The 27,445-nt window shown below is 44.2% G+C and overlaps 1 protein-coding gene and 1 long non-coding RNA gene across 3 annotated transcripts in view; one reads left to right on the forward strand and one right to left on the reverse strand.

Moving 5' to 3' along the window:
• CTTNBP2NL (CTTNBP2 N-terminal like) overlaps positions 1–9,354 on the reverse strand; it is a 117,265-nt gene extending 107,911 nt beyond the window's left edge. Inside the window, exon 1 of the mRNA XM_077968925.1 lies at positions 9,344–9,354. The gene's annotated coding sequence lies outside the window, so the exon portion shown is untranslated. The remainder of the gene's footprint in view (positions 1–9,343) is intronic.
• The window catches only part of LOC114671274 (uncharacterized), a 29,963-nt gene extending 14,559 nt beyond the window's left edge, over positions 1–15,404 (forward strand). For both annotated transcript variants that reach the window (XR_003721144.2, XR_013399756.1), the window contains one exon: positions 15,176–15,404. This is a non-coding gene — a long non-coding RNA (uncharacterized LOC114671274). The remainder of the gene's footprint in view (positions 1–15,175) is intronic.
• The last annotated feature ends 12,041 nt before the right edge of the window (positions 15,405–27,445 follow it).

Here is a 27,445-nt window from a genome sequence, read left to right on the forward strand (position 1 = left end):
ATGAATATTTAATTTTTGATCAATTTGAATTTTCTCTGGCATACCTGCTGGAGACATAAATCAGCTCCTTTCTGCCCAACAGAGTGAATTTGGACAGCAGCCTGAGTAGATCTCTGCCCATGGCCACAGAAGATGCCAGCCTGAAGTTTTTGATGTCCTTGTTTGCCACCATCTCAACATTGTGACTTGGACCTCTGTCAGTACCATCCCTAAGCTGTGTTTTCTAATACTGCTCTATGAGCAGAAGTCTGAAGCCGTGGTTGTCTGGGCAGATAAGATGCATCTGAAACTGACTTTCCACAGGTGGCCCCTTTTCCTTCATCCTTTTTCTTCAATGACTTAAGCCTCCCTTCTGACACTAACTTTATCTTTCCTGGACTCTGGAGACAACTGTTGTGGTTCAAAAGATGAAAAGAACCATTCTCAGTTGCTTGAGAAGGCTTCTTTCATGAGATAATACTTGATATTTGTACAGTGTGTTACAGTTTGCAAAGTGACTTCACATACATGTTTTCTTTCCATGTTTTAAAACATCATTGTGTTTGATCTTCCTTTCCTGACTGTGAGGTGAAGAAATAGGGCTGGGTAAGTTCTTTCTTACTCTGAGTCAAGAAAGGTTAGTACTGGAACTCACACGCTTGAAGAATGGCTAAGTTCAAAGCCAGGACAATGGGTCCAAACTGAGCTGTGTATAAAGAGGGATTTAGTAGCTGGGACTAGGGTCTGGAGGAAGAGGGAGGGTATCCTTAATAGGCAAGTTGGAGTTGACCTCAATGAAGAATTGATGACAATAATGGTACTTTTGGAGAAAATACTCCAATTGCTTAAGGCAATAGACAGAGATAGCATGTTTAAAATGTATTTTGGGTGTGTATCCATATCCTGTACATTTTGTTTTCCTGGGGTTCTCCACCTATGAAAGCAATAGGTTTTAGTGCTTTAGGAAGGGCAGGAACCACCTCAACACAAGGTTATGTTCAGTTTAAATCTCAGAGCCAAGTTCTTGTTTTTGAGTCCATCAAGACAAAACAGTCTTGAAAGTAAGATTTTGTGTAGAAAGCAAATAAATTTCTAAATTCAGCAACCTCCCAATAATATGATCATAGAATTTCCCTGTAAACAATAGGGTAGAGATAATTCAGATTATGGTATGACGGAAGTCACTTGGGAAGCTCAACCCTTCTCACCTGAGGGGCATGGAGAAAGAAGGGAGAGGTGGAGGAAGGACAATGGAGTCAGAGTGCTGGGTCCTCATTTTTATTCCTGTAGGCCAAATCACTGAACACAGCGGAAACTTTCAGATAGAGGCCAGGCCCAGTGGCTCACACCCGTAATCCCAGAACTTTGGGAGGCTGAGGCGGGCAGATCACCTGAGGTCAGGAGTTCGAGACCAGCCTGACCAACATGGAGAAATTCCATCTCTACTAAAAATACAAAATTAGCCAGGCGTGGTGGTGCATGCCTGTAATCCCAGCTACTCAGGAGGCTGAGGCAGGAGAATCGCTTGAATCCAGGAGGCAGAGGTTGCGGTGAGCCGAGATCATGCCATCACACTCCAGTGTGGGCAACAAGAGTGAAACTTCGTCTCAAAAAAAAAAAAAAAAAAAAAAAAAAAAAGAAACATTCAGCTAGATATGAAGGAAGCTAAGAACATGGGGTTGCTGTCTCCAGCCTTACATTCCCCTCAACATGGTACAGGAGCTAAAGTGAAAGGACATGGGTAATTAGATGAGACTGAGGCAATGCTCCTGTTCTCCATGGCCTGGAAATGTTGTACACTGGAACTTAGGAGTCCTAATGTGCTCTGGTTGAGGTGCTGAGAGAGCTTGTAGTCCAGCAGAGGCTTGGGGATGGAACACAGTGTTCACTGAACAGGGGACTTCGCAACTGGAGAGAAAGGACCGAAACTGTGGCTTTTAGTGGTGGGAGCTCATGCATCATTCTGACAAGTCATGATTGGTTATGAAAGAGTCTAGGAAACAAACTAAACAAATAACCCAGGCAGAGGTCAGCTTAGACCAGAGGTTAGTTGTCTCCCATTACCACAAGGTGAAGTAGGATCCATGATGTGCCTGCTACCAATAAGGAAGAGTCAGGGTAGTGGTGGAGTGTCTAGGGAGGAAATTTAGAAGTCTGAACATTTACCCTGGAGAAACTGAACCATCTGAAAATATGTTTATGTCAGTGCTAGTAATTTTCAAGTTTAGCTTATTGTCTTAAACCAGGTTTTAAGAACACAGAATTTGAGATAAAGATTATATGCTAAAGTTTTACTGAATGGTGCAGGCCTAGGGCAGCAAAAATAAGGGAAAAAACAAAAGCCAGGCAGGGAAGGAGAGAAGTAAGCCATAGTCTCACAAAAAGCTCATTTGGTTTCAGACATATGTGACTTCATCCAGATGAGCAATGAGGACCATCATACCTCAGAATAGTCTGTGTGGGGAGGGGTGATTTGAATATATCTGTTGCATTCTCTTCTTTCTTGTCTTTCAATGACCACCATTTGCCCCATGGTATATTAACTCTACTACGCTATGAGGTTATATTACCTGTTCCCTATGGTAGGATGCTGAAGAAGTTAGAGTTCCAAGGCTCAAGCCATAGTCCTTTACGATAGTTTTAAAATATGTCCACAAATGCTTTCATAATTCTCTCTTTAAGAGGTGGAGCTTAATTCCCCTCTACTTGAGTGTGGGCTGGTCTTCGGGACTTGCTTATAACAAATAGAATAAAGTGAATGTGACATTGTGTGATTGCAGAGATTAGGTCATAAAAGGCGCTGTGTCTTCTTCCTTACTCTTAAACAACAGCTGACCCTTGAACAACATGGGGGTTAGGGGTGCCAACCCCTGCGTAGTCAAAAATGCATGTATAATTTTGATTCCCTCCAAAACTTGACTACTAATAGCCTATTATTAATCAGAAGCCTTATAGCTAATATAAACAGTTACCACATATTTTATATGTTATATATAAGAAAATTGTAAGAAAGAGAAAATATATTTACTATTGATTAAGTGGAAGTATATCATCATAAAGGTCTTCATCCTTGTAGTTTTCACCTTGAGTGGGCTGAGGAGGAGGAGGAAGAGGAGGGGTTGGTCTTGCTGTCTGAGGGGTGGCAGACATAGAAGAAAGTCCACATGTAAGTTTATCCTCTTGGTTCAAACCCATGCTGTTTAAAGGTAAACTGTCCTTGCTTTGGGAGAAGCCAGCTTCCATTGTGACGATACTAAAGCAGCCCATAGAGAGGCCTGCATGGTGAGGACCTAAAGCCTCCTGCCAACAGCCATGAGAGTCAGGCGTTTTGGCAGTAGATCTTTCAGGCTCTGTCAAACCTTCAGATGATTGCAGTTCTTGTCAACATCCTGACAGTCATTTCATGAGAGACCCTCAGCCAGAACCATCCTGTTAAGCCACTCCCAGATTCTTGACCCACTCAATCTGTGAGATAATGTTTATTGCTTAAGCCACAGGTTTTGAAGTAATTTGTTAAAAAGCAATAGGTAATAACATACCCTTTTTCTGAGTCTGGGAGTGGTGAGAGGAACTTGAACCTTCATAAGTCACGTTGAGTCAGACCTGAGCAATAGAGCCTTGTCTTCTGCCATGGGAGACACGAGAGTACCTGCTGAAGCCCTCACCACGGAGAAGGCTGAGATAGATATGATGTCAGTAGATGCGGCTGTGGTGGTAGTTGCTGGGACTATCCATTGAATATATGGTTGAGGGGAGAGGCAAGTGGAGCAAATCTGGTGAGACCCATACACTGTGTCTGGTACAGTAGACTCCTATTCCACAGTCCTGTACTTTTCACTAGGGTGGAGACTCCAGAAGCACAAGTAAGCACGTTACAGAGAAACAAGCCATAAATGTTTTGTATATTTGCATAAAACATGAGTAGAATTGAGACAACGGGATTTGTTAAAATAATAAATTCCCATTACAAAAAAGTAAAACAATATGGAAAAATACAAAGACAAAGCAAGCATCACCTAACCCATAATACAAAGAGAACACTGTTGTATTACTTGATTTTTTTACATTCGCTCCTTATATTGACATCTTCCCTTGCCAATAAATATAATTAAATGTATCTTTCCATGAAATATAGTAGACTAGATGTTCTATGAAACTCCTCCAGGGACAGTATGCCTCCAAATGATGGTATGTTTGTGTACACATACATGTATGTATATATAGAAAGACTAATACACGTGCACATACACACACACATATATATGTTCCTGCCCCACCTTTAAAAATACATGAATGCATGGTTGAGTTGGCACAAAATTTTATTTATTTATTTATTTTAGAGACAGGATCTTGCTCTGTCACCCAGGCTTATTTATTTTTTTTTAGAGACAGGGTCTAGCTCTGTCACCCAAGCTGGAGTGCGATCATAGCTCACTGCAGCCTCAAACTCCTGGATTCAAGTGAGCCTCCCACCTCAGCCTCCTGAGTAGCTAGGACTACAGGTGCATAACAAAGAGCAGCATACTCTCATGCCTGGCTGATGTTATTATTTTTGTAGAGTTGAGTTCTTGCAGTGTTTCCTGGGCTGATCTTGAACTCCTGGGCTCAAGCGTTCCTTCTTCCTGGTGTTGGGATTACAGGTGTGAGTCACCGCACCCAGCCAAAGGGAATAAGAAACAACAAAAAAACATTAAATGAAAAGAATAAGTGAGTTGTTGAGCTAGTCTTTGTCTTGGGGTCTAACTGGGTGTCAGTAGGTAATGTGGGTCATATACATGAGAGATGAGAGATATAGTCCAGGGATCAAGCAGATTGAATCTATATACAAAGCTGGGATCCCTGAGGGGTGAAATTCTCAGTAGATGAACTAGAAAAAACACACCCAGAGGGAGAAAGAGAGTTGGTGAAGATATTTGGTTGTCATCCTTGACTCTTGGTGGAATAGAAGAAAAAAACAAAGAAAAATCTTTCTTGGAGAATTTCTAATCTTAAACTTAGATATCTCTCAAAAATTTGAAGTTTTCTAGATTGGTACTATCCCTAGGGCTCAAATAACAGTAGCAACACATTTTTCCGGATAGAACATTATTTAAGCACTGGTCTCAGAGAATTCTCACAGATGAAGTTCCAGAGGACATGGACTTCACAATCAAAATTCAACAAACACATAAGAAAATAAATTACCCTGAGTGAGAACAGCATGTTTCTAGAAAATTGTAATGACCTTGATTTACTTATTTAATATCAAATACAAAAGAAATATATTTAATTTGTTTAGGAAATAAAAGAGAGTACTGGAAGTATAATGAGGAAACAAAAGACTGAGAGTAACCTAGTTAGATATAATAAAGAAATAAATAGAGCTTTTAGGAAAAAAATCATTGAAATTAGCAACTAAATAAATATGATGATAACTTAGGCACGGCTGAAAAGAGAATTGGCGATCTGGAAGCTGTTCTGAAGAATGACCTAGAATACAACAGAAAGACAAAGATATGAAAGATTTAGGAGATATAAAAGACAGAGTGGGGAGATACGATATACATATAATTGGAATTTCAAAGAATGACAGTGAGAGTGGGAGAGAAGTGTTTGAAAAGATAATGACTGGAAAATGTCCAGTCCTAATGAAAGAACAGTTCTCAGCTCTAACAAGCTCAGTGAATCCTAAGTGGGATAAAGGAAAAGAAACCCACATTTTATAGAAAAGCTGAAAACATGGATTATAAATCATTCTACTATAAAGACACATGCACATGTATGTTTATTGCAGCACTATTCCCAATAGCAAAGACTTGGAACCAACACAAATGCCCATCAATAATAGACTGGATAAAGAAAATGTGGCACATATACACCATGGAATACTAGGCAGCCATAAAAAAGAATGAGTTCATGTCCTTTGCAGGGACATGGATGAAGCTGGAAATCATCATTCTCGGTAAACTAACACAGAAACAGGAAACCAAACACTGCATGTTCTCACTCATAAGTGGGAGTTGAACAATGAAAACATATGGGCACAGGGAGGGGAACATCACACACTGGGGCCTGTTGTGGGGTGGGGGGCAAGGGGAGGGATAGCATTAGGAGAAGTACCTAATGTAGATGATGGGTTGATGGGTGCAGCAAACCACCATGACAAGTGTATACCTATGTGACAAACTTGCACGTTCTGCACATGTATCCCAGAACTTAAAGTATAATTAAAGAAAAAGATAAACTGAAAACACTAAAGATAAAGAGAGGGTCCTAAAAGGAGTCAGAGAGAAAAGATAGATTATCTACAAAGCTGTAAAAATTCAATCCACTGCTTATTTCTCAACAGCAGCAATGGAAGCCAGAAGACTATGGAATGGTAGCTTTGAAATGTTAAGTGAAAATACCTATTACGTTGGAATTCTACTCCCACCAAAATTATCTCTCAAACATGAGGGCAAAATAAGGACAGTTTAAAAATGTTTTTACAAACACAATTGGTACAATATACACTAAGAGACACTTACTAAAGAAATGTATAAGGATACACACCAGGTAGAAGAAACGTGCTCCCAGAAGGAGGTTTGAAATGCAAGAAGAAATGGTGAAGAAAATAGTAAATGTTTATGTGTATAAATAAATATTGATTATGTAAAATAATAAAACCTAATTTATCATTATTAAACTGAAATTATAAAAGTAAAAATCAAGTTAGAACTAAAATCATGCACAAAAGTACACAAATTGACCATATTTGAATAGAGATCAAAACAGGAAAAATGAAACTTCTTTTTTAGATATATATAGATGTGTGATTAAACTATAGAGGAAAGAAAGGGAATGATTAGTATAAAATTCGGGGTAGTGGGCCAAGCGTGGTGGCTCATGCCTGTAATCCCAGCACTTTGGGAGGCCGAGGAAGGCGGATCACAAGGTCAGGAGATCAAGACCATCCTGGCCAACATGGTGAAACCCTGCCTCTACTAAAGTACAAAGAATTAGCCGGGTGTGGTGGTGCGTGCCTGTAGTCCCAGCTACTCAGGAGGCTGAGGGAGGGGAGTTTCTTGAACCCAGGAGGTGGAGGTGGCAGTGAGCTGAGATAGCGCCACTGCACTGCAGCCTGGCGACAGGGCAAGACGCCTTCTCAAAATAAATAAATAAGTAAGTAAGTAAATAAATAAATAAATAAATTTGGGGTAGTGGGTGACTAGGTTGGGAAGGGAGGAGGAGGGAATAGGATGGGGCATGCAGAGGGCTTAGCTTTGAGGTATCTTAAACATTCTGTTTCTTAAGGTGGGTGCTAGGTACTGGCTGCTTATTTTTTTCATTATGGGTATTCTTTTTTTTTTTTGAGATGGAGTTTTGCTCTTGTTGCTCAGGCTGGAGTGCAATGGCACGGTCTTGGCTCACTGCTACCTCTTCCTCCTGGGTTCAAGAGATTCTCCTGCCTTAGCCTCGCAAATAGCTGGGATTACATGCATCCACCACCATGCCCAGCTAATTTTTGTATTTTTCGTAGAGATGGGTTTCACCATGTTGGCCAGGCTGGTCTCGAACTCCTGACTTCAGGTGATCTATCCGCTTCCGCCTCCCAAAGTGGTGGGATTATAGGTGTGAGCCAATGCGCCCAACCCATTAAGGCTATTTTTTTTTTTTTTTTTTTTTGAGATGGAATCTTGCTTTGTCACCCAGGCTGGAGTGCAGTGCAGTGATCTCGACTCACTGCAGCCTCTGCCTCCCGGGTTCAAGCGATTCTCCTTTCTCAGCCTCCCGAGTAGCTGGGATTACAGGCACACCACTACCCCCAGCTACTTTTTGTATTTTTAGTAGAGATGGGGTTTCATTATGTTGGTCAGGCTGGTCTTGAACTCCTGACCTCGTGATCTGCCCGCCTCTGCCAAAGTGTTGGGATTACAGGCGTGAGCCACCACGCCCGGCCTATGGCTATTCTTTAAAATGTAAATATTGATTACATGTACTTTTTCTATGGTATAATAAAAACAGACAAATTACAAATGGTGTTGTGATGACCATTGTTGCAGCACGTATTATTTCACAGACAAAGTAAATTCCTAGAAAGATTTTGAGGAAAAGGGTGAGTACAGTAAGTTTACTTTGAAACTTTGTCACCTATCTTCCCAAAGGGTGCACCAACTTATACTTCCACTGACAATGCCTAACAAGGCCCATTTACCTACACCCTTTCTGTGCATGTTTTCTAAAATGTCCTCCAGTCATGTATGCCAGCATGGTGAGCTAGGCTTGTTTGAAGAGACTGGAATGGGATGAACAATTTATGAAACAGGAGTTATAATTAATCCCACTTTACCTATAAGGAAACTGAAAATCACTGAGATTGAGTGACTTGTCCAGGCTCACACTGTGGTCCAGGCTCACATTGTGGTCCAGGCTCTTGCCTCTATGTTCAGTGCATGGTGTTTTTGCTATATCCCACTGCTGGCCAAACTCCATTGAACCTGTGTGTTGCCACAGTCTGCTGCTGCACATAAAAATCTTTCCTAGTCTAGCCATGTCAGAAAAGAAGGCAAGAAGAATGTGCACACTGTGGGTTGCTGGAGGTGGTAGAGTGGGCTGGGGAAGAAAGGTTTTCAACATTTATATCCTCAAATCTGAGGACCGTTCCCTTCCTTGGCCTTTGTTGCTTAAGCCCCTGATTATACACTTTGGAGACAGAATGTTGGAGGCCTATTTAATCAGCCTGGTGTCTGGCACGTGGCAAGTACTAAATATTTGCTGGCTGTTGAGTAAACTCTGGTTGATATTTTTGTCACCAAATATGGAGGGAAAACTGTCCCTTTGGCTCGGCCAGGCTTCTTTCGCTGCATGAAGTGAGTCCAGTCCAGGGCAGAAGAAGAGATGAATTGACCTTCCAAGGTCTCTTCCTGCTGAAAAGACAAGGATTTGTCAGCAGGCACTGCTGTGGAGAGCAGGCCCCCATTCCTGACTTCCTCAGAGGTACATTGGCTTTCTTTTCACCAAGTGATTAGCAGGGAGATTGGCAGGCAGTAGTGGCAATGGAAGTTTAATGTTCTGGAAACCCAGTCTTTTTCCCTTTTCTCCGAGGTTTTCCCTGGTGAGCCAGGGAAAGGTCTTGCAGCTTAACAGGCAGACAGGGATGGGGCCCTGGAGTTTTACCATCAGAGACTGAAATTTATCACTGTGACACCTACCCCAGGCATGACAGCATTTGTAGGGGAGAAGTGGCAGGTTAGGGGGAGGAAACTGCTGTCCTGCCCTGGGGATGCTGTCCCTGGCAGGGCACTGAGACCCTGTGGTGACCCTGAGATTTGACTGACCCATCCCTCCCTTGGGCCCGTTGTGCCCAAGGCAGGCCAGAATACTGTTGATTCATAGCCCCCCACACCCCCCACCCCGCCGCAGCTACATAAATCAATGGATCCTAAAGTTCCGAGCTGGTACCCAACACTTGGTGGATCCTGAGTTCTTATGCCTGTCTAACAGAGGACTCGATGTAGTGGGAAGAGCTGATAGCCCTGTCGGCCTCCCTGCCTCTTTCGTCTGCTGGAGGCTGCAATACACAATGTCTTCCCTTTTCTACACTTGACCTTAATATATTTGAAGAAAGCTGTCATGTCCCTTTTTAGTTTTGTCATCTTCCAGCTAAATAGCCTCAACTGTTTGTTAAATCATATGACATTGTTTCCAGGCATCTCAACATGTTGGCCTCTCTTTTGCGTACGAACCGTTGGTTAATATCTCCCTGATGTGTTGCATTCTGTATCTCAGGCTCAGTGCTTGGGATGTTATGAATCTCTTTTGGCGGTGTACTGCCATGATTTAAGAGCACAGGTTTTGCAGTTGGGCTGACCTGGGTTTAAATCCTGGCCCTGCCCAATTTAATAGCTGTGTGATTGTGGCAGACTGCATTTTCCAAAGATGGCTAGCACAATACATCCTATCCTGCATATTCTTCTTAAAGTGTGGCAACACGCATCCCATCAAGTGGTGGAGTCTATGTCCCTTCCACTTGAACCTGGGCTGACATTTGTGACTACATGGCCAGTAATTGATGGCAGAAGTGCTGCTGTGAGGCTAGGTCACAGAAGTGCCATGCACTTCCACCTCGTCCTCTTTGGTTGTGTACTCTTGGCACTCAGTCACCATGCTGCGAGGAAGCCCAAGCTGACCCAGGTGGAAAGAACCAATGGAGAGCCACATGTGGGTGTTTTGGCTAATAGCCGAGCTGAATTCCTCATCTATAGCTAGTGTCAAGCACCGGACGTGTTGTGAGGAAGTCACTGAGATGGTTCCAGCCCTAGCTGCCATCTGACTGCAACATCATGAGTGAGCTCAGGTGAGAATCACCCAGCTAAGCCCAGTTAGCCCCAGAATAAAATAATCATTTTAAGTCATTAAGTTTAGGAGTGATTTATTATGTAGCAATAGATCATCAGAACAGTGATCTTAGGCTTTGCTGGAGCTCCCGAGCCTCAGTTTTCTTACCTGTGAAATGAGGACTATGAAGTCTACCTTAGAGGATTACTGTGAAAATTAAAAGACAATGCATAAAAAGTACTTAGCATGTGCTTGCCACACAATAATTAGGCAATAAATTATTAACTATGATTAATGACATCACGAGTGAGATAGGAGGGGTGATCTGGATTGAGACCTCAGGTCTAGGTAGTGACAGAAGGATGGGGAACTGAACTTGCAGTGGGACAGCCTCTGGGGAAATAAGCTGAGAGTCAAGCCACAGGTGCCAACTGTGCAGTGAGCTGCGACAAGATTCAGGCAGCATCCAGTGTGAGGAAGACCAGTCCAATCTGGGGAATCTTCTACTTCTTCGTCTGCATGAAGCATGCAGACTGTCGGTGTTAAAATGAGATGAAAGGCAAAACCTGGTAAATCCTGGAGGTGGCTGCTGGGAGAGTGTGGGCAGCACACAGGAAACCTATTGCTGAAAGATTAAGCAGTGTTGGGGACTTGGCCACTGGAGTGCGCCACAGAAAACTCTGGAGGTGAGAGGGGTTGTGTGAATATCCCAGGAATCTGAGGTCACAGCTGGCAGAGTTAACAAAGCAACAAGGTGGGGAACCAGGGAGGACGCCTGATTACATTCTTCTGCATGACGTTTTCTTGTGGTTTGGTTCCCTGCTTCAGAGGGTCTCAGGATGTGAAAGGTGTAGTTTGCTGAAGTAGGTGTCTGCACAATTCAGGCAGCCATGAGCCGTTAAATCTTACAAACCAAAACTAACCACATCTTCTGCAAGGAAATCTATCATCACAGAACCCTATATTCTACCTCCACAAACAATACATATGCTCATTTTAGAAAGATTAAATACTATAAGAAGGAAAAAGAGAAAAATAAAAATCTCCCAGATTCCTACAGCCCAGAGATATCCTGTTAATATTTTGGTATATATATATATAGCCTTCCAAAATGTATACAAAAACAGAACCGTACTGTTTTGTAACCTGCTTTTATTGCTTAATGATATGCCTTGGACATCTTTCCATGTTATGAAATATGCATCTGTAGTTCTGAGCTTTTCAAATGGGGACATGGAGCAGTGTGCTAGGGTTTCTATCAGCTGCAGGAAAATTGCGGTTCATCACACTACAGCATCAATTTTATTCAGTGCTAAGTTGCTTAAAATATTATCTTAATATTTAAACCAACCCAGCTATGGTATGGAGCAGGGTACAAAATTTACATGAATTTTTAGGAGACAATATGAGACTTCAGAGAAATATCCTTTGACTCATTCTTTTGTATCATCATTTTTAGGGCATGTAGCCATTAACTTATGGGGATCATTTGAATAGATTGTGTGTAAGGGGAGGTGGGAAGAGTTAAGTGACAATTTAGAGACAATAAGGGCGCCCAGAGTCCTTCCTTGAGGCACAGAGTCCCTTGCAGCGAGATGATATGGAGAGCAATGTGGGCATCTTGAAGTCTTGGCTTGGCCTTTAGAACATGGGCCTGGGTGGGTGGCTTATTTACAAGCAGTGCCATCCCTAACATCCTCCTTAGCCTGTTGGCATAGAACAGTTGAAGGCAGGGGTGACACCAGGGTAGGGAAAGTATGGCTGTACCTGGCATGGTACTTAGAACTAACCCAGTAGCTCCACGTGAACGATGCACAGAGTGAAGTTATTCAGTCCTAGCTCTGCTATTCACGAACTCTGTGAATATAGGCAATTCACTTCTCTTTGCTTCAGTTTGGCACCTATAAACTGGTGATAAAAGCAGCATCTCATAGGATTGTTGGAGGTATTAAATGAGTCAAGTACAGTACTTAGAGTATCATTTGGGACATAGTATGTGTTCAACATATGTTAATTATTATTATGATGTAATATACGTTGCATAGCTTCTCATGGTAAATGTGTCCCATTCTTGTTCAAACTGAGCTTATGACTGATTGAAACTCTTGGGTCTTTTTCATTGGAATTGTTATCAAGCTTGCATTCTCGGTGCTATTACTAGTTTTTAACTGCATGGCTTATTAATGTTCATTGCTTTGATTCTGATCTAGTATTCTAGCCTGTGGTAGTTATCCAACAACTAAGTCTTCCTTTTGAGAGTCAGTTGGGTTTCAGGTTCTAACAACATTTGTAATTTTGTTGCCCCCATTCTGCAGATGACAAAACTGAGGGAAGGAAACTATGACCTCTTGAGTGAGTCTTTTGTGCCAGATTTTGCTGAGGGCCTCTTGGTTAATCCTCAGAGCAAGCTAAGGAAGCAAGATTTATTATTTCCATTTTACATATGCAGAAACTGCAGCTCAGAGTGGTTCGGCAAATCACCCAAGGTTGCTTAGATGGCTCAGCACTTTCCCCCTACATTACACTACCTCCTAGTTTTGGGTTTTCCGTAAATCTAACTGTCATGGTTGAATTTAAGCTGCTGAAGTAGGTATTTCACAGGACAAAGCCAAGCACAGAGACAAACCACTGGAGAACCCCTTCTAGGTAGATCTATGGCTCTTATGTCTATCCCTAAATCAATGCTTTTGTAGGGGATCATTCAACCGCTGGAATTGGAATCAGATACTGCTATTGGAAATTGAGGTCTAGAGTGTGTTAAGAAGTTACAGAGAAATCTGCTTCCTTCATTTCTTTAAGAGAAGCACCTCCTTGCCCCAGCTCTTTCCTTCTCCCCTCTCAGCAGGACTCTGGATGCTTATAGAGTCACATGTCCTTAATCAATCCCAGAAAATGTTCCTTTTCAAGCTGTGTGTGAGAAGCTTTACAGAGTATCCTGGGAACAGGCAGCATCTGCCTGTATTTACTCTTGTTGTTGATTAAAGCTGACAGCTGGAGCACCAGGAGCCGAGGCTGTAGGCACACGACTGCTGACAAGAGGGGAAAGAGTCAATGGCAGTGGCTAGACCAAAGGAAACCCAGTCCCTTCTTTCCCATGATTACAACCCTAGACTTGACAGATGAGGAGTCAGGTCAAGGGAAGAGGAGGACGGTCATCTAAGGCAACTTTCTCCCAGGATGGAAACTTTCTCTGCCCCATTTTGAATGGAAAGAAGCAGTGGCATAGATTTCCATGGAGGCTGGTGCCAGTGGGCTCCACAGCTGTGGCCAGAGGCTGGTGGGAAGCAGCATGAATGGCATTTTCCCTAGAGGATGATGAAATAGTGGTGCCTGGAGCTTTGGATACTCTGATTAACTCTCTGACTCCCGCTGATTCAAGGATACCTCAAGCAGAATGAGAGAAGGGCAAGTTGAGAGAGAGTGCCCCGATCACTGCTTATGGAATGATGTACCTATTCGAGTTGGAAATCCTCAGTTCCCATCTCTGTGCTACATGATGGCAGGTGTAATGCAGTGGGATGCTTGGACGTGGAATAAGCTTGCACTTCCAACTCCTCCATATGGCCCTTCTGGAGGGGGATGATTAAAGTAGCAACCCTGTGTCTTCTGTTGCTGTCCTTCACAGAGCTGCTCAAACTCTTCCAGGCTCCCCATCCCACTGAGAATGAAATCCAAAGTGCTCACCATGGCCCATGTGACCCTGTGTGCTCCGGCCTCTGCCTCCCTCTCCAGCCTCCCCTCCTACCACATGCCCCACAGTAGCCTCCATGCTGTGCTTTGAATGTGCCACGCATGTTCCTGCCTCAGAGTCTTCACAATTTCTGTTCCCTCTCTCCAACGGTTGCCAGATTTAGCAAATAAAAACACAGAATGCCCAGTCAAAATAGAATTTCAGAGAAACAATGAAGAATTCTTAATATAAGTATGCTCCATGCAATATTTGTTCACCTGAATTTTGTATGTAACTTGGCATCCCGTGCTTTGCCTGGCGACCTTGAGGGCTCTCTGGAATGCTGCTCCCTTGGGTACGCGTGTGGCTTGTTCCCTCTCCCCCTCCAAGTCTCTGCTCACCTCACCAGAGGACTCGCATTCCATCCCATCTACAATAGCAATCGACTCTCTTATCCTGCTTTTTCTCCTTTAGAGTTCTTACCACTACCTGATGTAATATGGTTTATTTATTCATTTATTTATTGACTTTATGTCTCATTGGCAATTGTGAACTCTACCAGCATGGGATTTATCTTCACTGTGGTATCTTCAGTCTCTGGACTTGTTGGTGCTCAATAAATGTTTGCAGAGTGACCGAATGACCTTATCCGGGCTCTCCTTTTGTGATGTGGAGCCCTTGATCTCTCTGATCTCATCTCAGGCCACTCCCCTTCCCATAGGGCATGAGCTATGCTGGCCATCCAGCTGACTCTCAGATGTGCCATGCCCATTCCTGCTTCTAGGACTCGGGACTTGCTGCCTGGCACAAACCTCCCCCTGTGTTTGAATGGCTGCTCCTTCTCTTCTCCTGGGTCTCAGAGAGGGCTTTTCCAGCCTCTCTGCTGACATGAGCCCTCTGACCCTGGACCTTTCATTCACATGACAGTTTTATTTCCCTTAAATACCTTATTGCTGACCTGGCACAGTGGGTCACGCCTGTAATCCCCGCACTTTGGGAGGCCAAGGTGGGCGGATCACTTGAAGTCAAGAGTTGGAGACTAGCTTGGCCAACACAGTGAAACCCCATCTCTACCAAAAATACTAAAATTAGCTGGGTGTGGTAGCACACGCCTGTAATTCCAGCTACTTGGGAGGCTGAGGCATGAGAATCGCTTGAACTCGGGAGGGTTAAAAGAAATCTTATTGCTCTTGGAAATTATTTGTTTAATGACTTTTTTTTCTTTTCAAGACAGGATCTTGCTGTCGCCCAGGCTGCAGTGCAGTGGCTCGAATGAATGAGCCCCTCCGCATTCCCTTTCCCCTTCTGTGGCTTGCTGCAGATGATGACAAGGCCCAAAGGGCTGGTGATAGCCACAGTGACCTTGGAGGCTGCTGTGGAGGATTGTGGAGGATTTAACCGTTCTCCCCAGGCTGTCACATGAAAAATAAACCAACTTCTTGTGTTTTTGGTCCCCAAACTTTTGGTGTTTGTTACCAAAGTTAAGCCTGCACTAATTAATACATGGTTGTATTCACTGTGTCTGATATATAGAAAGTGCTCTATAAATGCTTTGTTGAGTTCCCTGGTGAGGAAGATCTGTCTATTCCTGCAAATGGAACAGAATTGTATTAAATAACTAAAGGGAACCAGCTGCTTTCCCTTATTTGCCCAGATAGCACTCATGTCCTCCTTAACTCCCTAAGGTCATCAAACTCACTGTGTGTGAGTCCCTCTTCTGGGTTTATCAGGGGTTGAACTTTCAAGACACAAGCAAAGAAGACTCTGTGAGAGATCCCTATGGTCAGCAAAAGGCAGCCATGATGGTCTTCCACTTGATCTGTGTTGCCCCTAAGACACCCTGGAGATAGATGCTACAGCACAATTGGTAAAAGATTCCTGTGATGAATTTCTAGGGGCTCTTTTGATGGAAATTCATCTTAGCAGGTTGATGGCAGATACTCCTGGCCCAACTGTTTCATGCTCTCCTTTTTTTTTTCTTTTTTGACGTATCTCCACTCTCAGACTGGTTTTCTGGCTCCTCAGTGTTGAATGACCCTTAAATTTTCTATAGCCTGGGGCTTAGTCGCACACTCCTTATTCTGTTTCTATTAAGAATTTTTGCATGAGACTTAACAGTTTTTTTCTTGTGGAGTCTTCATCTATCCTTAAAAGGAATCTTGATCTCACTTTCACTACGCGTAGGCACTGTACGTAGGTAGGCATGGACAAAATCCCTCTGTGATGCAACCAAGCCTCAGCTTCCCAAAGTGCTGGGTTTACAGATGTCAGCCACTCTGCTGTGCCTGGTCTGGATTTTTTAAAAAAGAAATTTTACTTCGAAGTCAAGGAAACAAAACAAATTGAAAAGTTGAGATCTGAAAGAGTTTAGAGAGCATTAGTTCCTGGTTGGCATAGCTTACAGTCTACCAGTTCATACATGAATTGCTTAACAAGTGTTTACTGGGTTCCTTGTGAGGCACTGCACTAGGCACAGGGGATTCAAAGATGAACACAGTGACGACTTTGGCTTCAGAGCACTCCTAGTGTATACAAAAAACAAGTAGGAAAAGTTTTACAATGTAGTATGATAAATACAATCAGGGAGGCATGTAATGGTGGGATTTTTTTCAACACAGTTAAGAAGGTTCTAGATTCCTTCATCTCCTAGGTGCTATCTGAGGACCCCTGCTCCAAAATCTCCTTATTCAGTTTTGAACACCACATTTCTCCTGTTTCTTTCTTTGTGAACCATTGCAGGGAAGAAAAGATTACAGAAAGGATTATGTTCTTTAGTACCCCTGGCAGCACTAAACACTGGATTTGGGGGGGAGTCCTACATCTATGTATAGCATTATTCTTTTGAGTAAGTGTGATTCAATTAACAGATAACTTCGTGTGTTTTAATTTGTGTACCTTTATAGGAATTTGCATATAAACAAATATAAGTGAGAAAAAAATTCCCTTGAGTAGACTATATCCCTCTTTTTTGATTTGGAACATCTGGCTGCTCCTATATGTGAGCAAAGACAGAAAGTAGCCTCAGGTGGGCGTGGTGGCTCACGCCTGTAATCTCAGCATTTTGGGAGTCTGAGGCAGGTGGATCACCTGAGGTCAGGAGTTCGAGACCAGCCTGACCAACATGGTGAAACCCTGTCTCTACTAAAAACACAAAAATTAGCTGGACGTGGTGGTGCACGCCTGTAATCCCAGCTACTCGGGAGGCTGAGGCAGGATAATCGCTTGAACTTGGGAGGTGGAAGTTGCAGTGAGCCGAGATTGCACCACTGCACTCCAGCCTGGGCGACAGAGCGAGACTCTGTCTCAAAAAAAAAAAAAGAAAAAAAAGAAAGTAGCCTCTACCATGGAACATTTGCTTACTCCTGGGAGAATCTGTGCCTCTAGCTGTATCCAGCAGTCCCCACCGCGCTCAGTCCTCAGGTTCTGTGGGAGGAGCACCAGGTTCTCGTGGCCACCAGTGTTTCCCCCGAGCTGCTGTTCTCTGGCAGAGGAAGACAGGAGCCCTGATCAACTTCAGAAGGGATACCTCCCTTCGGGTCACCTTCCAGAGAGGTTGGACAACCTCATCAAAAACAGCATCATCAGTCTTTACTCTCTTGATCCAATTCTGATTTGAAAGAAAATAAAGAACAGCAGGATTAGGAGAAAGAAAAATGGAGGGGTCCTCGGCACTGGGGTGGCAGAAGGTGGGGTTGACACTGCAGAGAAAGTTGTTTCTGCTCAGGTGCTTTTCTGTGGCGGTCACGAGGGGGCCTGTGGGGTTCACAGAGCATGGGGAAGATGACGCTGTCTTCTGTGTTGGGTTCTGCTTCTGTCCTTGTTCTTCTGTCTTCTGGTGGCTTTCTGGAAGGATGATCAGGATAAGGTAGAGGAACTGTAGATGACCTGGGAATGGGAAAGCTAGGGCTCTCCAGGATCAGAGGAGATCCGTTCATTCTTTAGGTTGGGGACATAGACGAGGAAATCTCTCTAGGAGCAGATTCTCAGGATCAGCTCTCAACTCTATGTGTGAGGAAGGAAGGAAAAAGAATTGAAATAAGCTATCCATTTTAGGAAGGACCCTGATGGGGACCCTGAAAAGTCCCCTGTGGTTTCCCTCATTATACTACCCCTTCCTGTCCTAGGGACAAAAGTCCCAGTGGAAAATACCTGAGTTTTAGAGTCCAGGATCTGGGGTTGAGTTCTAGTCCTGTGGCCTGCTAGCCAAGTAACTTAACTTCTCTAAGATTTGCTTTCCTTATCTGCAAAAAAGGAATGAAATGAGATAATGTATAAAAGTGCCTCTAAATATTAGTGTTGTGTAAGTGACAGGCTAACTTTACTGCAGGTGTTGGGCCCCACGTGGAGATACCATCCTTTGTTTTTGTATCATAATACCTTGGGACTCTGTCCAGACTATGACCTTCTTCAAAGTCTCTCATCTTCCCAGGCTTCCAGAAGAACCAGGAGGTAAGAAGGGGGCCTTCTGGAGCCTTCTGGGATTCTCCTTGTCAAGGACTTGCCTGAGCATCTCCTTTCCCCTGTTTGTTTCTGTGCAAATGTTCTTCCCTGGGCTGTGGTGCCTCACCTGTCTTGTCGGTTAGGCTATTCCTGACTCATGGCCCAGGACAAACATTACCTGTTCTCTGTAACTTCCTCTGACTCTCTAAGAAAATCAATTTCTTGCTCATCGTGTTTCTGTACAACATTGTAGAGGCCTCTGTTATTGTCTAATCAAGGCTAGTTACAGCTTTTCTAACATTTCTGTCTATCTCATTAGACTGTGAGCTCTTCTAAGCCAAGGCCTCTGCTATTGTCTAATCAAGACTAGTTATAGCTTTTCTGACATTTCTGTCTATCTCATTAGACTGTGAGCTCTTCTAAGGCAAGGATGAGTGCAGGATCAAAGATGTAGATGTGCTCAAGCATCTTTATTTTCATGGCTATGCCAGTAGGAGAGGGCTGGATCCCACTCCTATAATGCAGGAGGAGGAAGGGTTGCTTGTGAGTGAGTGGAAGGGAGGTATTTAGTGATGTTTCTCTTTGGCTATTCAAATGCCTGGAGGTAAAGAGAAAAGGAGATGACATGGGCAGGGCCTAGTCATTCTTAAGACTCCATAACTTGCTCAGCAACATGTACCCACAGGAGGAAGAAATTCTGCATGAATTAAAGAATGGACTGGAGCTAGAAGATTTGGGTTCAAGACTTGGTTTCAAGCCCATTTACTAACAGTGGCGTCTTGGGTGTGTCAAACCATAGTTTCCTTCTCTGTGGAAAAATACTTGTCTAATGGTTTTATAGCAGAGACAGTGCAGTACTATCTGTTTACCAAATGTGGTCTCCTTTGTTCCAAGCACCCAGTCTCCCTTACGATTAGGTAAGCGTGTGACTAAGTTCTGGCAAATGAATGTGGGTGGAATTGATGTTCCCCATTTCCAGGCCTGGCTCATAGAAACATCCCCCAGGATCTTCTGCTCTCTCCTTCCTGGTCTGTGCACTGTGAAAAAAAGACTTAGAGGCTCTGACTTTAAGGAAGACTTAGTGGGATGGCAATGCCGCAGATGAAGGAGACTGGGTCCCTGATGTCTATGAGGGACAGAGTTTCCTCTCCTTTCTACCTCCCTATATTGAATTGTGATGAGAACCAGAAGTACTTTCACTATGTTAAGCCACTGAAATCTGGAGGTCATTCTTTGTGGCAGTTGGCCTACTCTGACAGAGTTTAAATGGATAAAATGTTTCAAATTTCAAAATGCTACTGGTTATTCAATATGATACTGGTTGTTATTATGACTGTTTTTTGTTTTTTGTTTTTTTGAGATGGGGTCTTTCTCTGTTGCCCAGCTTGAAATACAGTGGTGTAATTATAGCTCACTGCAGCCTCAAACACCTAAGCTCAAGTGATCTTCTTGCCTCAGCTTCCCGAGTAGCTGGGACTACAGGCATGTACTATCATGCCCAGCTAATTTTTATTTTATTTTATTTTTATTTATTTTTAAATTTTGAGACAGGGTCTCACTCTGTCACCCAGACTGGAGTACTGTGGCATGATCATGGCTCATTGCAACCTCTTCCTCTCAGGCTCAAGCGTTCCTCCTGCCTCAGCCTCTCAAGTAGCTGGGTCTACAGGTGTGTGCCACCATGACTGGCCCAATTTCCCTATTTTTTGTAGCGATGGGGTTTTACCATGTTGCCCAGGCTGGTCTCGAACTCCTGGGCTCAACTAATCCACCGGCCTTGGCCTCCCAAAGAGCTGGGATTGCAGGCGTGAAGCACCAAGCCTAGCCTAATGTGTTTTTTTTTTTTTTTTTTTTTTTTTTTTTTTTTTAAATAGAAATGGAGTCTCACTATGTTGCTCAGGCTGGTCTCAAACTCCTGGGCACAAATGATCCTCCCACCGTGGCCTCCCAACGGGTTGGGATTACAGCCATAAATGGCCACTGCACCATTTATGGCTTTCATTCTAGAAAACTTTTTGTGTGCACAGCTAGGGAGTGTTTTTGGGAGTGCTCCATATACTCCCTGCATTTTCTCAAGGATGGAGAGGAGAGGCCACTGGAAAATATGCAGTGGTCTGACTGCACAGAGGTGTGTGTGAGTCGGTGTCGGGGTAAGACTCCTGCCAGGAAGAAGAGCCCATTTGTGGAGGAGTAGGCCTATCTCAAAACAGACACTGGGTGGCGATATCCAGCACCTGGGTCCATCAGAAGAGCCCGGGGCTGGCTGTCTTAAAAGTGACTGCTTGAGGGCTGAGCTACACCAGGACTAAAAAAGGGAGGTGAAATTGGATCAATTGTTAACAGAACCTGAGAAGCCTTGTTGATCCTGTAAGCCACCCAGAGCTCTGTTCTCATCATAAGCGGCTGCTCCCAGTGTTTGATCACACTTGACTTTTAACCATAACCTTCTGGCCTGGCCTAACAGAAGCCTGGTAGAAGACACAGAACAGCCTGGAGATATTGACTTGTCCTGTGATGTGGGCGAGGAGTGGGGTGTGATATGGATGGATCCAAACACCAGTCTTCTGGGACATTTCTCCAAGGAAGTCATGAGTAATTAGGGGACCACACTTTTGAATCACAGAAAGAAGAGGGAAGGGAAAGGGCTGGGCTCACTTTATTGATCACCAGTCACGGGCCATAACACTTAATCTACATTAACTCTTTTAATCCTTATAACAACTCTGAGATAGGTATTATTCTCACTCTTACGGATAAAGAAACTGAGGCCAGGGAGGTAGCGTCACTTGCCCAGGACCACATAGTTTGTAAATATTAGAGCCAGGATTCAAGCCTCAGTATCTCTGTCTTAAAAGCCCGTGTCCTGACACCGTATCTTGCAGCCTTCCCAACAAGGTAGAGGTATAAAGAAGAGGTCAAGCTTGAGAAAGCGACCCCCTGATTCCGTCCTGGGCTTCCTCATGGTGTTGGCTGTTTTCGCTAGTAAGTCTGTCTACTGAGAAACACCTTTTTCTCCTGAGTTTGGGAGAAACTCCTGTCTGTGAGCATTTGAAGCCTCAGGTGAACAGGCAGAGGTCACCAGACAATGGGAATAGAGAGGGGGTCAGGGGGGTATTTAGGAGAAGGAAAGTGGAAGGAGTGAAGAGAAGAGGAAGAAAAGGAGAGAGAGGCAGCAGCTGAGATGGTGCAAAACACAGAAAGAAAGGGAAAAGCAAGGGGAGGGAGGAAGACACTTCCCCCCTTGAGGTTTTTATCTTGAGTTGGCTGTTTTCTCTGTGGGAAGGGAGGTGGTGGGCTGCCCCTGGGATGCTTGGGTGTCTTTTAGCGCCTGAGAATAGATGAGGATTTGATGCCTCTCTGGAACATAGCTGCTTCCCACTTTAGCCTCACCCAGAAACTGAGAACAGTTTCATCTGTTTTCACCTGAGCAATTGATTATTCAAAACCTAGCCCCGCTCTGAGTCTTTTCTTGGGCCATGCAAGCCACACCTTCAGCATGTCCCTGCTTTTTCTTGGAATGTGTGCAGGACGTATTCGGAAGAAGTCATTCATTCTAGTCTGGACACGCCCGGCCTGGGAGGCCACTGATGGATGCCACCACATGGTTTTCTGGTACACCTGCTATGGCCATCTAGCCAGCTCCCCCGAGAGATGCCTGGAATAATAACGTTACATTTGTCTTTCTCCAGCTGTCATTCCATTAATATTTGTGTCTAACCCATAAAGCTTTCAGCAATAACCATCACCACTTCTCTGATCCTGTTTGAGGGGAGAAATATATTAAAAAGCAAATTACTTCTCCAGTCCCAGGTCTCTGGCTCAGGGAGGCTCCGGGCTAGGTCAGAGAACAGCAGGAGTCCTCCCAGGAGCCTCCCCATGCTCCAGCCTCCCTGCCAGTTTTCCCAGAGTCTTCTGTGGTGATGAGCTCCAGGGAAGGTAATGAGGATTCTGGCTCGTGGCTTGTGGAAAAGATGCACTTTGTGTATTTTTCTCAGAATTGGAATGAAGTAGGAAGAATGAGCAGCAGCTGGGCCTCTAGAAATACACCCTGGTGACCTAAAGATGTGCCGATGTGTTGGTGCTAGAAAGGGAAAATTCTTTAGGCAGAGTCTCATTAAACCTCCTTACATGAGAATTCCCCTGTCGTGGAAAATCGAGATTCTACATGGTGTTTTAAAGTTAATCTGTTGGAAACACTTGTTTATTTTACTTTCAAACTAACCCATTTTTAGGGAAGGAATGCCTTTAGTCATGCTCCTAATTTTAAGAGGCTCTACCGAGTTGTTTTCACTGGTTGAATTATAACAAGACCAGGGAGGTCGTATTCAGTGGATTAATGATGGCAAGGCTGGTGAGAAAATTCAACCTGTTTTGATAAACATAACTTAGCTACCTTAAGTGAACAATTTTCTACAGCAAATATTTTAACACACATTGTCTCCTACAGCAAACTTCAGTGGTCTACTAGTTAACAAGCCAACAGTTCTTAGAGCTCTTAAACCATTCAATACTGTAGAAAATTGTTTGCATTTTTAAAGAAGTAGACCTAGATGGAAACTCAACAATGACAAGATACAGAAAAAGTATGGATTTAACCTAAATTTTGTATCAGATATGTAAATACGTTCTCACCTTTTTCATCTAAGCAAAGTCCCATGCTAGCCTGAGGTTTGACATCTTCAAAGCACTTATGTCAACAGCTTCTTTACTTCATGTTTGTTCTGAATGTTTTTTTCATTAGCTGCCATTTAATCATGGTTGAATAAAATAATCTGGGGCTTATTGTATACTATATATTTGGAATATATATGTGGAAAAATATATATGGAAATATATATTTCCATATCTATTTGTAATATTTGCTGAGAGAGCTGCTCTGCAAACTAATGGGGTAGGTTTGGAAAGAGCTGGAAGCTTGCCTTGGAAGCGAGAAAAGTAGTGGGGCAGCTTTATTCAAATTTGATCTTCTCCTGCGTACCACCTGTGACCTAAATTTGGAGGCCTTCCTCGCAAATGCGCAAACCCTGGGAGAACATCAAAGCATAGCATCGAGAATTAGGAGGAACAGTATGGTGTTTTTTGTCTAATCCTTGTCCAGTGTGTGATTGTGTCTGAGCCATATCCGTAGCATGACTCCCTATGAGCACAGCACTCACTCTAGGCATGGCCCACAGTGAATACTTATTGAATGTTGAATGATAAGGTAGATCAATCAGCAACCCACTGGGTAGAGGCAGAGCTCACTATCTCCCAAGCTGCCTGCAGTGCCTGGGTCCCAGAGAATGTATTGATTCCCTCTTTTAGGTGGATCCTCTGACTGTAGCTATGGCTCTTGCCAGCCAGTGCCTGGTGTTTATCCCCTGGGCTTAGGCACTGAGTGATAGTGGGAACAGTTAGGAGTAGGCTGCTCCCAGCACATCCTGGCTGGCCATCCTGGGGGATGAATAGGCTGGGCATACTCTGCCTGTGCTTCACTGGGACTCCTTAGCCCAATGAGCTTGAAGTGTTGTCTCTATCATCACCTCACGTGTCCCCCTGATGTCCCAGGGAAGGGCAAGATGATTCTATTCCACTAGATCAGGAGTTGCAAAGTTTTTCTACAAAAGGCCATGTTGCAAATATTTTAAGATTTGTGGACCATACAGTTTTTGTCATAACCACTGAATTCTGCCATTGTGGTATGAAAGCAGACATAGATAATAGGTAAACAAACGAGCGTGGCTGTGTTCCAATAAAACTTTCTTTATAAAAACAGGCAGTGGACTCGATTTGGACCACAGGGCATACTTTGCACTAGTATGCCTTCTTTGCACTAGTACGCTTCTCTGGGGCTCCATGTCAAGTGATAACAAGGTCCCTGCTCTCTTTCCCATGTGAGAGCTGGACTGCCCTCACTTTCAAAGGTCACCAGAGGTGGTCTGGGAGCTGGTGAAATGCCAGAGAGTTTTGCTTTGAGGTGGCTGTGGTTGGTACAAACCAACTCTACGAGGTCCATGAAACAGGGATTGTGTCTGTTTTTGTCTGAGAGGGAGTATACAATAGTGGTAAAGAGCAGGGTCTGAGATCAGACAACTTGGGTCCAAACCCTGTTCCACTACTTTCTAGCTGGGTGGCTATGGGCATCTTGCTTAATTTCTCTGTGCCTCAGGGTCCTCATCTGTAAAGTGTCTACCTCCTAGGGTTATTGTGAGAATTAAGTGAGATAGCATAAGCAAAGTGCTTAGAACACGTGGAACTTTTATGCCCATACATAAAAAGCATGTAGCTGTTATTAGCTTGATCTCCAATACCTAGCACAGTTCCTGTCACAATGAGGATGCTCATTAAATATTTATGTCATGAACCAGAGGTCCAGGAAGGCAAGATGTGCCATTAGATGTCTCCAAGTGAGAAGTGGCAGAGAATCATGAAGTCACATGGCTGACTTCGGGACTCCTGTCCTGTGTTCCTCAAGTCTTCCATGGCACAACAAGTCCTTGTTAGGAAGACTTTAAATTATTTATAGTCTCATCATTTTAGGACAACTTTTGTGTAGGTTCATTGCCTTCACTCTCCCATCCCTGAAAATTCTGAAAATCCTAAAAACCGCCTTCCCTAAGGGATGGGGTTTAGGAAAAAGCCCTTCAAGTTCCAGGTTACTTGTGTGTGTGTGTGTGTGTGTGTGTGTGTGTGTCGGGGGGCACATGTGTGCTCCCCCACCTCCTCCAGTGGTCTCAGCATCAGTCTTTTCCAAGGCCTGACATAACAGCAGTGACAGGGGAGTGGGATGAAGTTTGTGTAATGGGGCGAAGGTGAGGAGAACAAACAGGTGCGTGGTAGAGGAAGGGGAGTCTCCCTCTACGTGAGGATTTGCCGGCCTCACCTGTTCTGCCTCCTTGGCCATCTGGGCTGGGGCCCCCCAGCAAGTGAAGACTCCCACTTCTGAAAGACGTGGAAGGATGAATTTCACACCCCATTTAACTTTCCAGGGCTCACCAGCTTCACACCTGAGTAGCTGTTGATGATCCCTTCCCCTGCCATTCTCAGTTCCTGTCTGTTCTACAACACTTCCCTCCCCTATCCTCAGCCACCGCAGCCACAGGGTTGGGGCAGAAGGCGGGTGGGTGGGCTCTGCCCCTCCTCTGGTGGGCTGGTATTTCCTGGGCATGGGGAGACTGGAGAAGCCTCAGGCAGCTGACAGATGGGGAGAGGGGAGGGGAGGGAGGGAGCCCAGAGCTGAAGATTGTGGGGCAGTGGAGTCTATTTCTAGAGGGAAAGGGGTGGTGTGGATGCCCAGGAGCCATGGGAAGGGTGAGCTCGTGGAGGCTGCATGTGAATGGCGCTGAAGAGAAAGAGGACTGTGTGCGAAGACCAGGCCCCAGCGTCCACACTCAGACCTCCTGGAGGTGGTCCCTTCATCTCACCACAGGGAAGGAGCCACTCCAGCAAGCGTGACTGCCACCACCCCAGGAGGGGGATGGAGAAAGACCCTCTCCTCAGGGCTCCCAGCCACGCTTCTCTGGGGCTCCGTGTCAAGTGATAACAAGGTCCCTGCTCTCTTTCCCATGTGACAGCTGGACTGCCCTCATTTCAAAAGTCACCAGAGGTGGTTTGGGAGCTGGTGAAATGCCAGAGAGCTTTGCTTTGAAGTGGCTGTGGTTGGTACAAACCAACTCTATCTTGGTTGGGCCAAAGTTTTCTACCCTCCTGGCAGCTGACTGTTTCCATAAATGGTGAAGGCTACTGGCCAAATGTCTCTTAGATGGACTTCTCTGCAGAGCCCAGAGAGTGAGTGTCCCCTTACATTTTGCACTGTGGTTTTTTACTCACCTTGCCCTAGCCCTAACCTGCCTCCTGTGTGAACCACGAAGGCCCCAGGCAGCAAACCCACTGATGGCCCACTAGGGGGCCTTGAGGGGCAGAGGTGGGGGGTGGCGCTGCTGCGGTGGGAGGAGGACTGCATTTCTTTATTTCCTCCCCAGATCCCAAAAGAGCAAGGCGCTGACAAGAGAGTGGTCTCAGGGGCTTTGAAGATAGGAAATTGTGAATTTGAGTTTTTCTTTGAAAAGAAAATGCCTTTAACTTTGCTCCTTGGTGCCCTGCCTGATTGCCTGTTAGCAGCTCTGTTCTCTCTTTTATTCTTCTCCAGCAGGGCTCCTTAATTTGGTGGCACCAAATGTTGGATGGGCTTCTGGAAGCCTGTGAACACCCTGAGAGGGCATGTAAGAGTGTGGGCTTATGTGTCTATGCGCATTTTAATGGGGATGCGCCTGTAGCTTTGATTAGATTCTCAGAGAGGCCAGTGGGCCCAAAGGTGTTGAGAAATGCTAATCATTTGTCTATTGGAACAAAAAACTGTTCTGAGGAAGTTTGCCTGGGGAGTTCCTTATTTAAGGATGGAGCTTTTAATCAAAGGGTGGATGAATGGAAATGAAGGACAGGAGCTGGGGGACTTGTGAAAGCCATCTGTGCTCTGTCCCTAGATCTCAGGAGAACTTCCACTGTGAGGCCTTTTAGAGTGCTTATAACATTCACTTCTACTAAATAGTTCTTATTTTTACCCTTTGTCTCTTTGCTACTAAAACAAAACAGAAGAGAACAAAACAAAACATTAGAAATCAATGAACCTTAAGATAATGAGAAAGCAAGTCATAGACTGAGAAATACTTGCAAAAGATATTTCTGATAAAGGACAGTGATCCAAAATATACAAAGAACTCAAATATACAAAGTTCAACAATCAGAAAGCAAATATGGGCAAAAGACCCACACAGGCACCTCAGCAAGGAAGATGTACAAATGGCAAGTAAGCATATGACAAGATGCTCAACAGCATATGTCATTAGGGAACTGCAAATTAAAATGATGAGCTGCACTACTGCGTATACCTAGTAGAATAGCCAAAATCCAGAACACTGACCACAGCATATATTGGTGAGGATGTGGAGCAACAGGAACTCTCATTCATTGCTAGTGGGAATGCAAAATGGTTCAGCCATTTTGGAAGACAGTTTGGTGACTTCTTAGAAAACTAAACATACTCTTAACCATATGATTCAGCAATTGTACTCCTTGGTATTT

This window comes from Macaca mulatta, chromosome 1, assembly GCF_049350105.2.
Source record: "Macaca mulatta isolate MMU2019108-1 chromosome 1, T2T-MMU8v2.0, whole genome shotgun sequence".
Classification (NCBI taxonomy): domain Eukaryota; kingdom Metazoa; phylum Chordata; class Mammalia; order Primates; family Cercopithecidae; genus Macaca; species Macaca mulatta.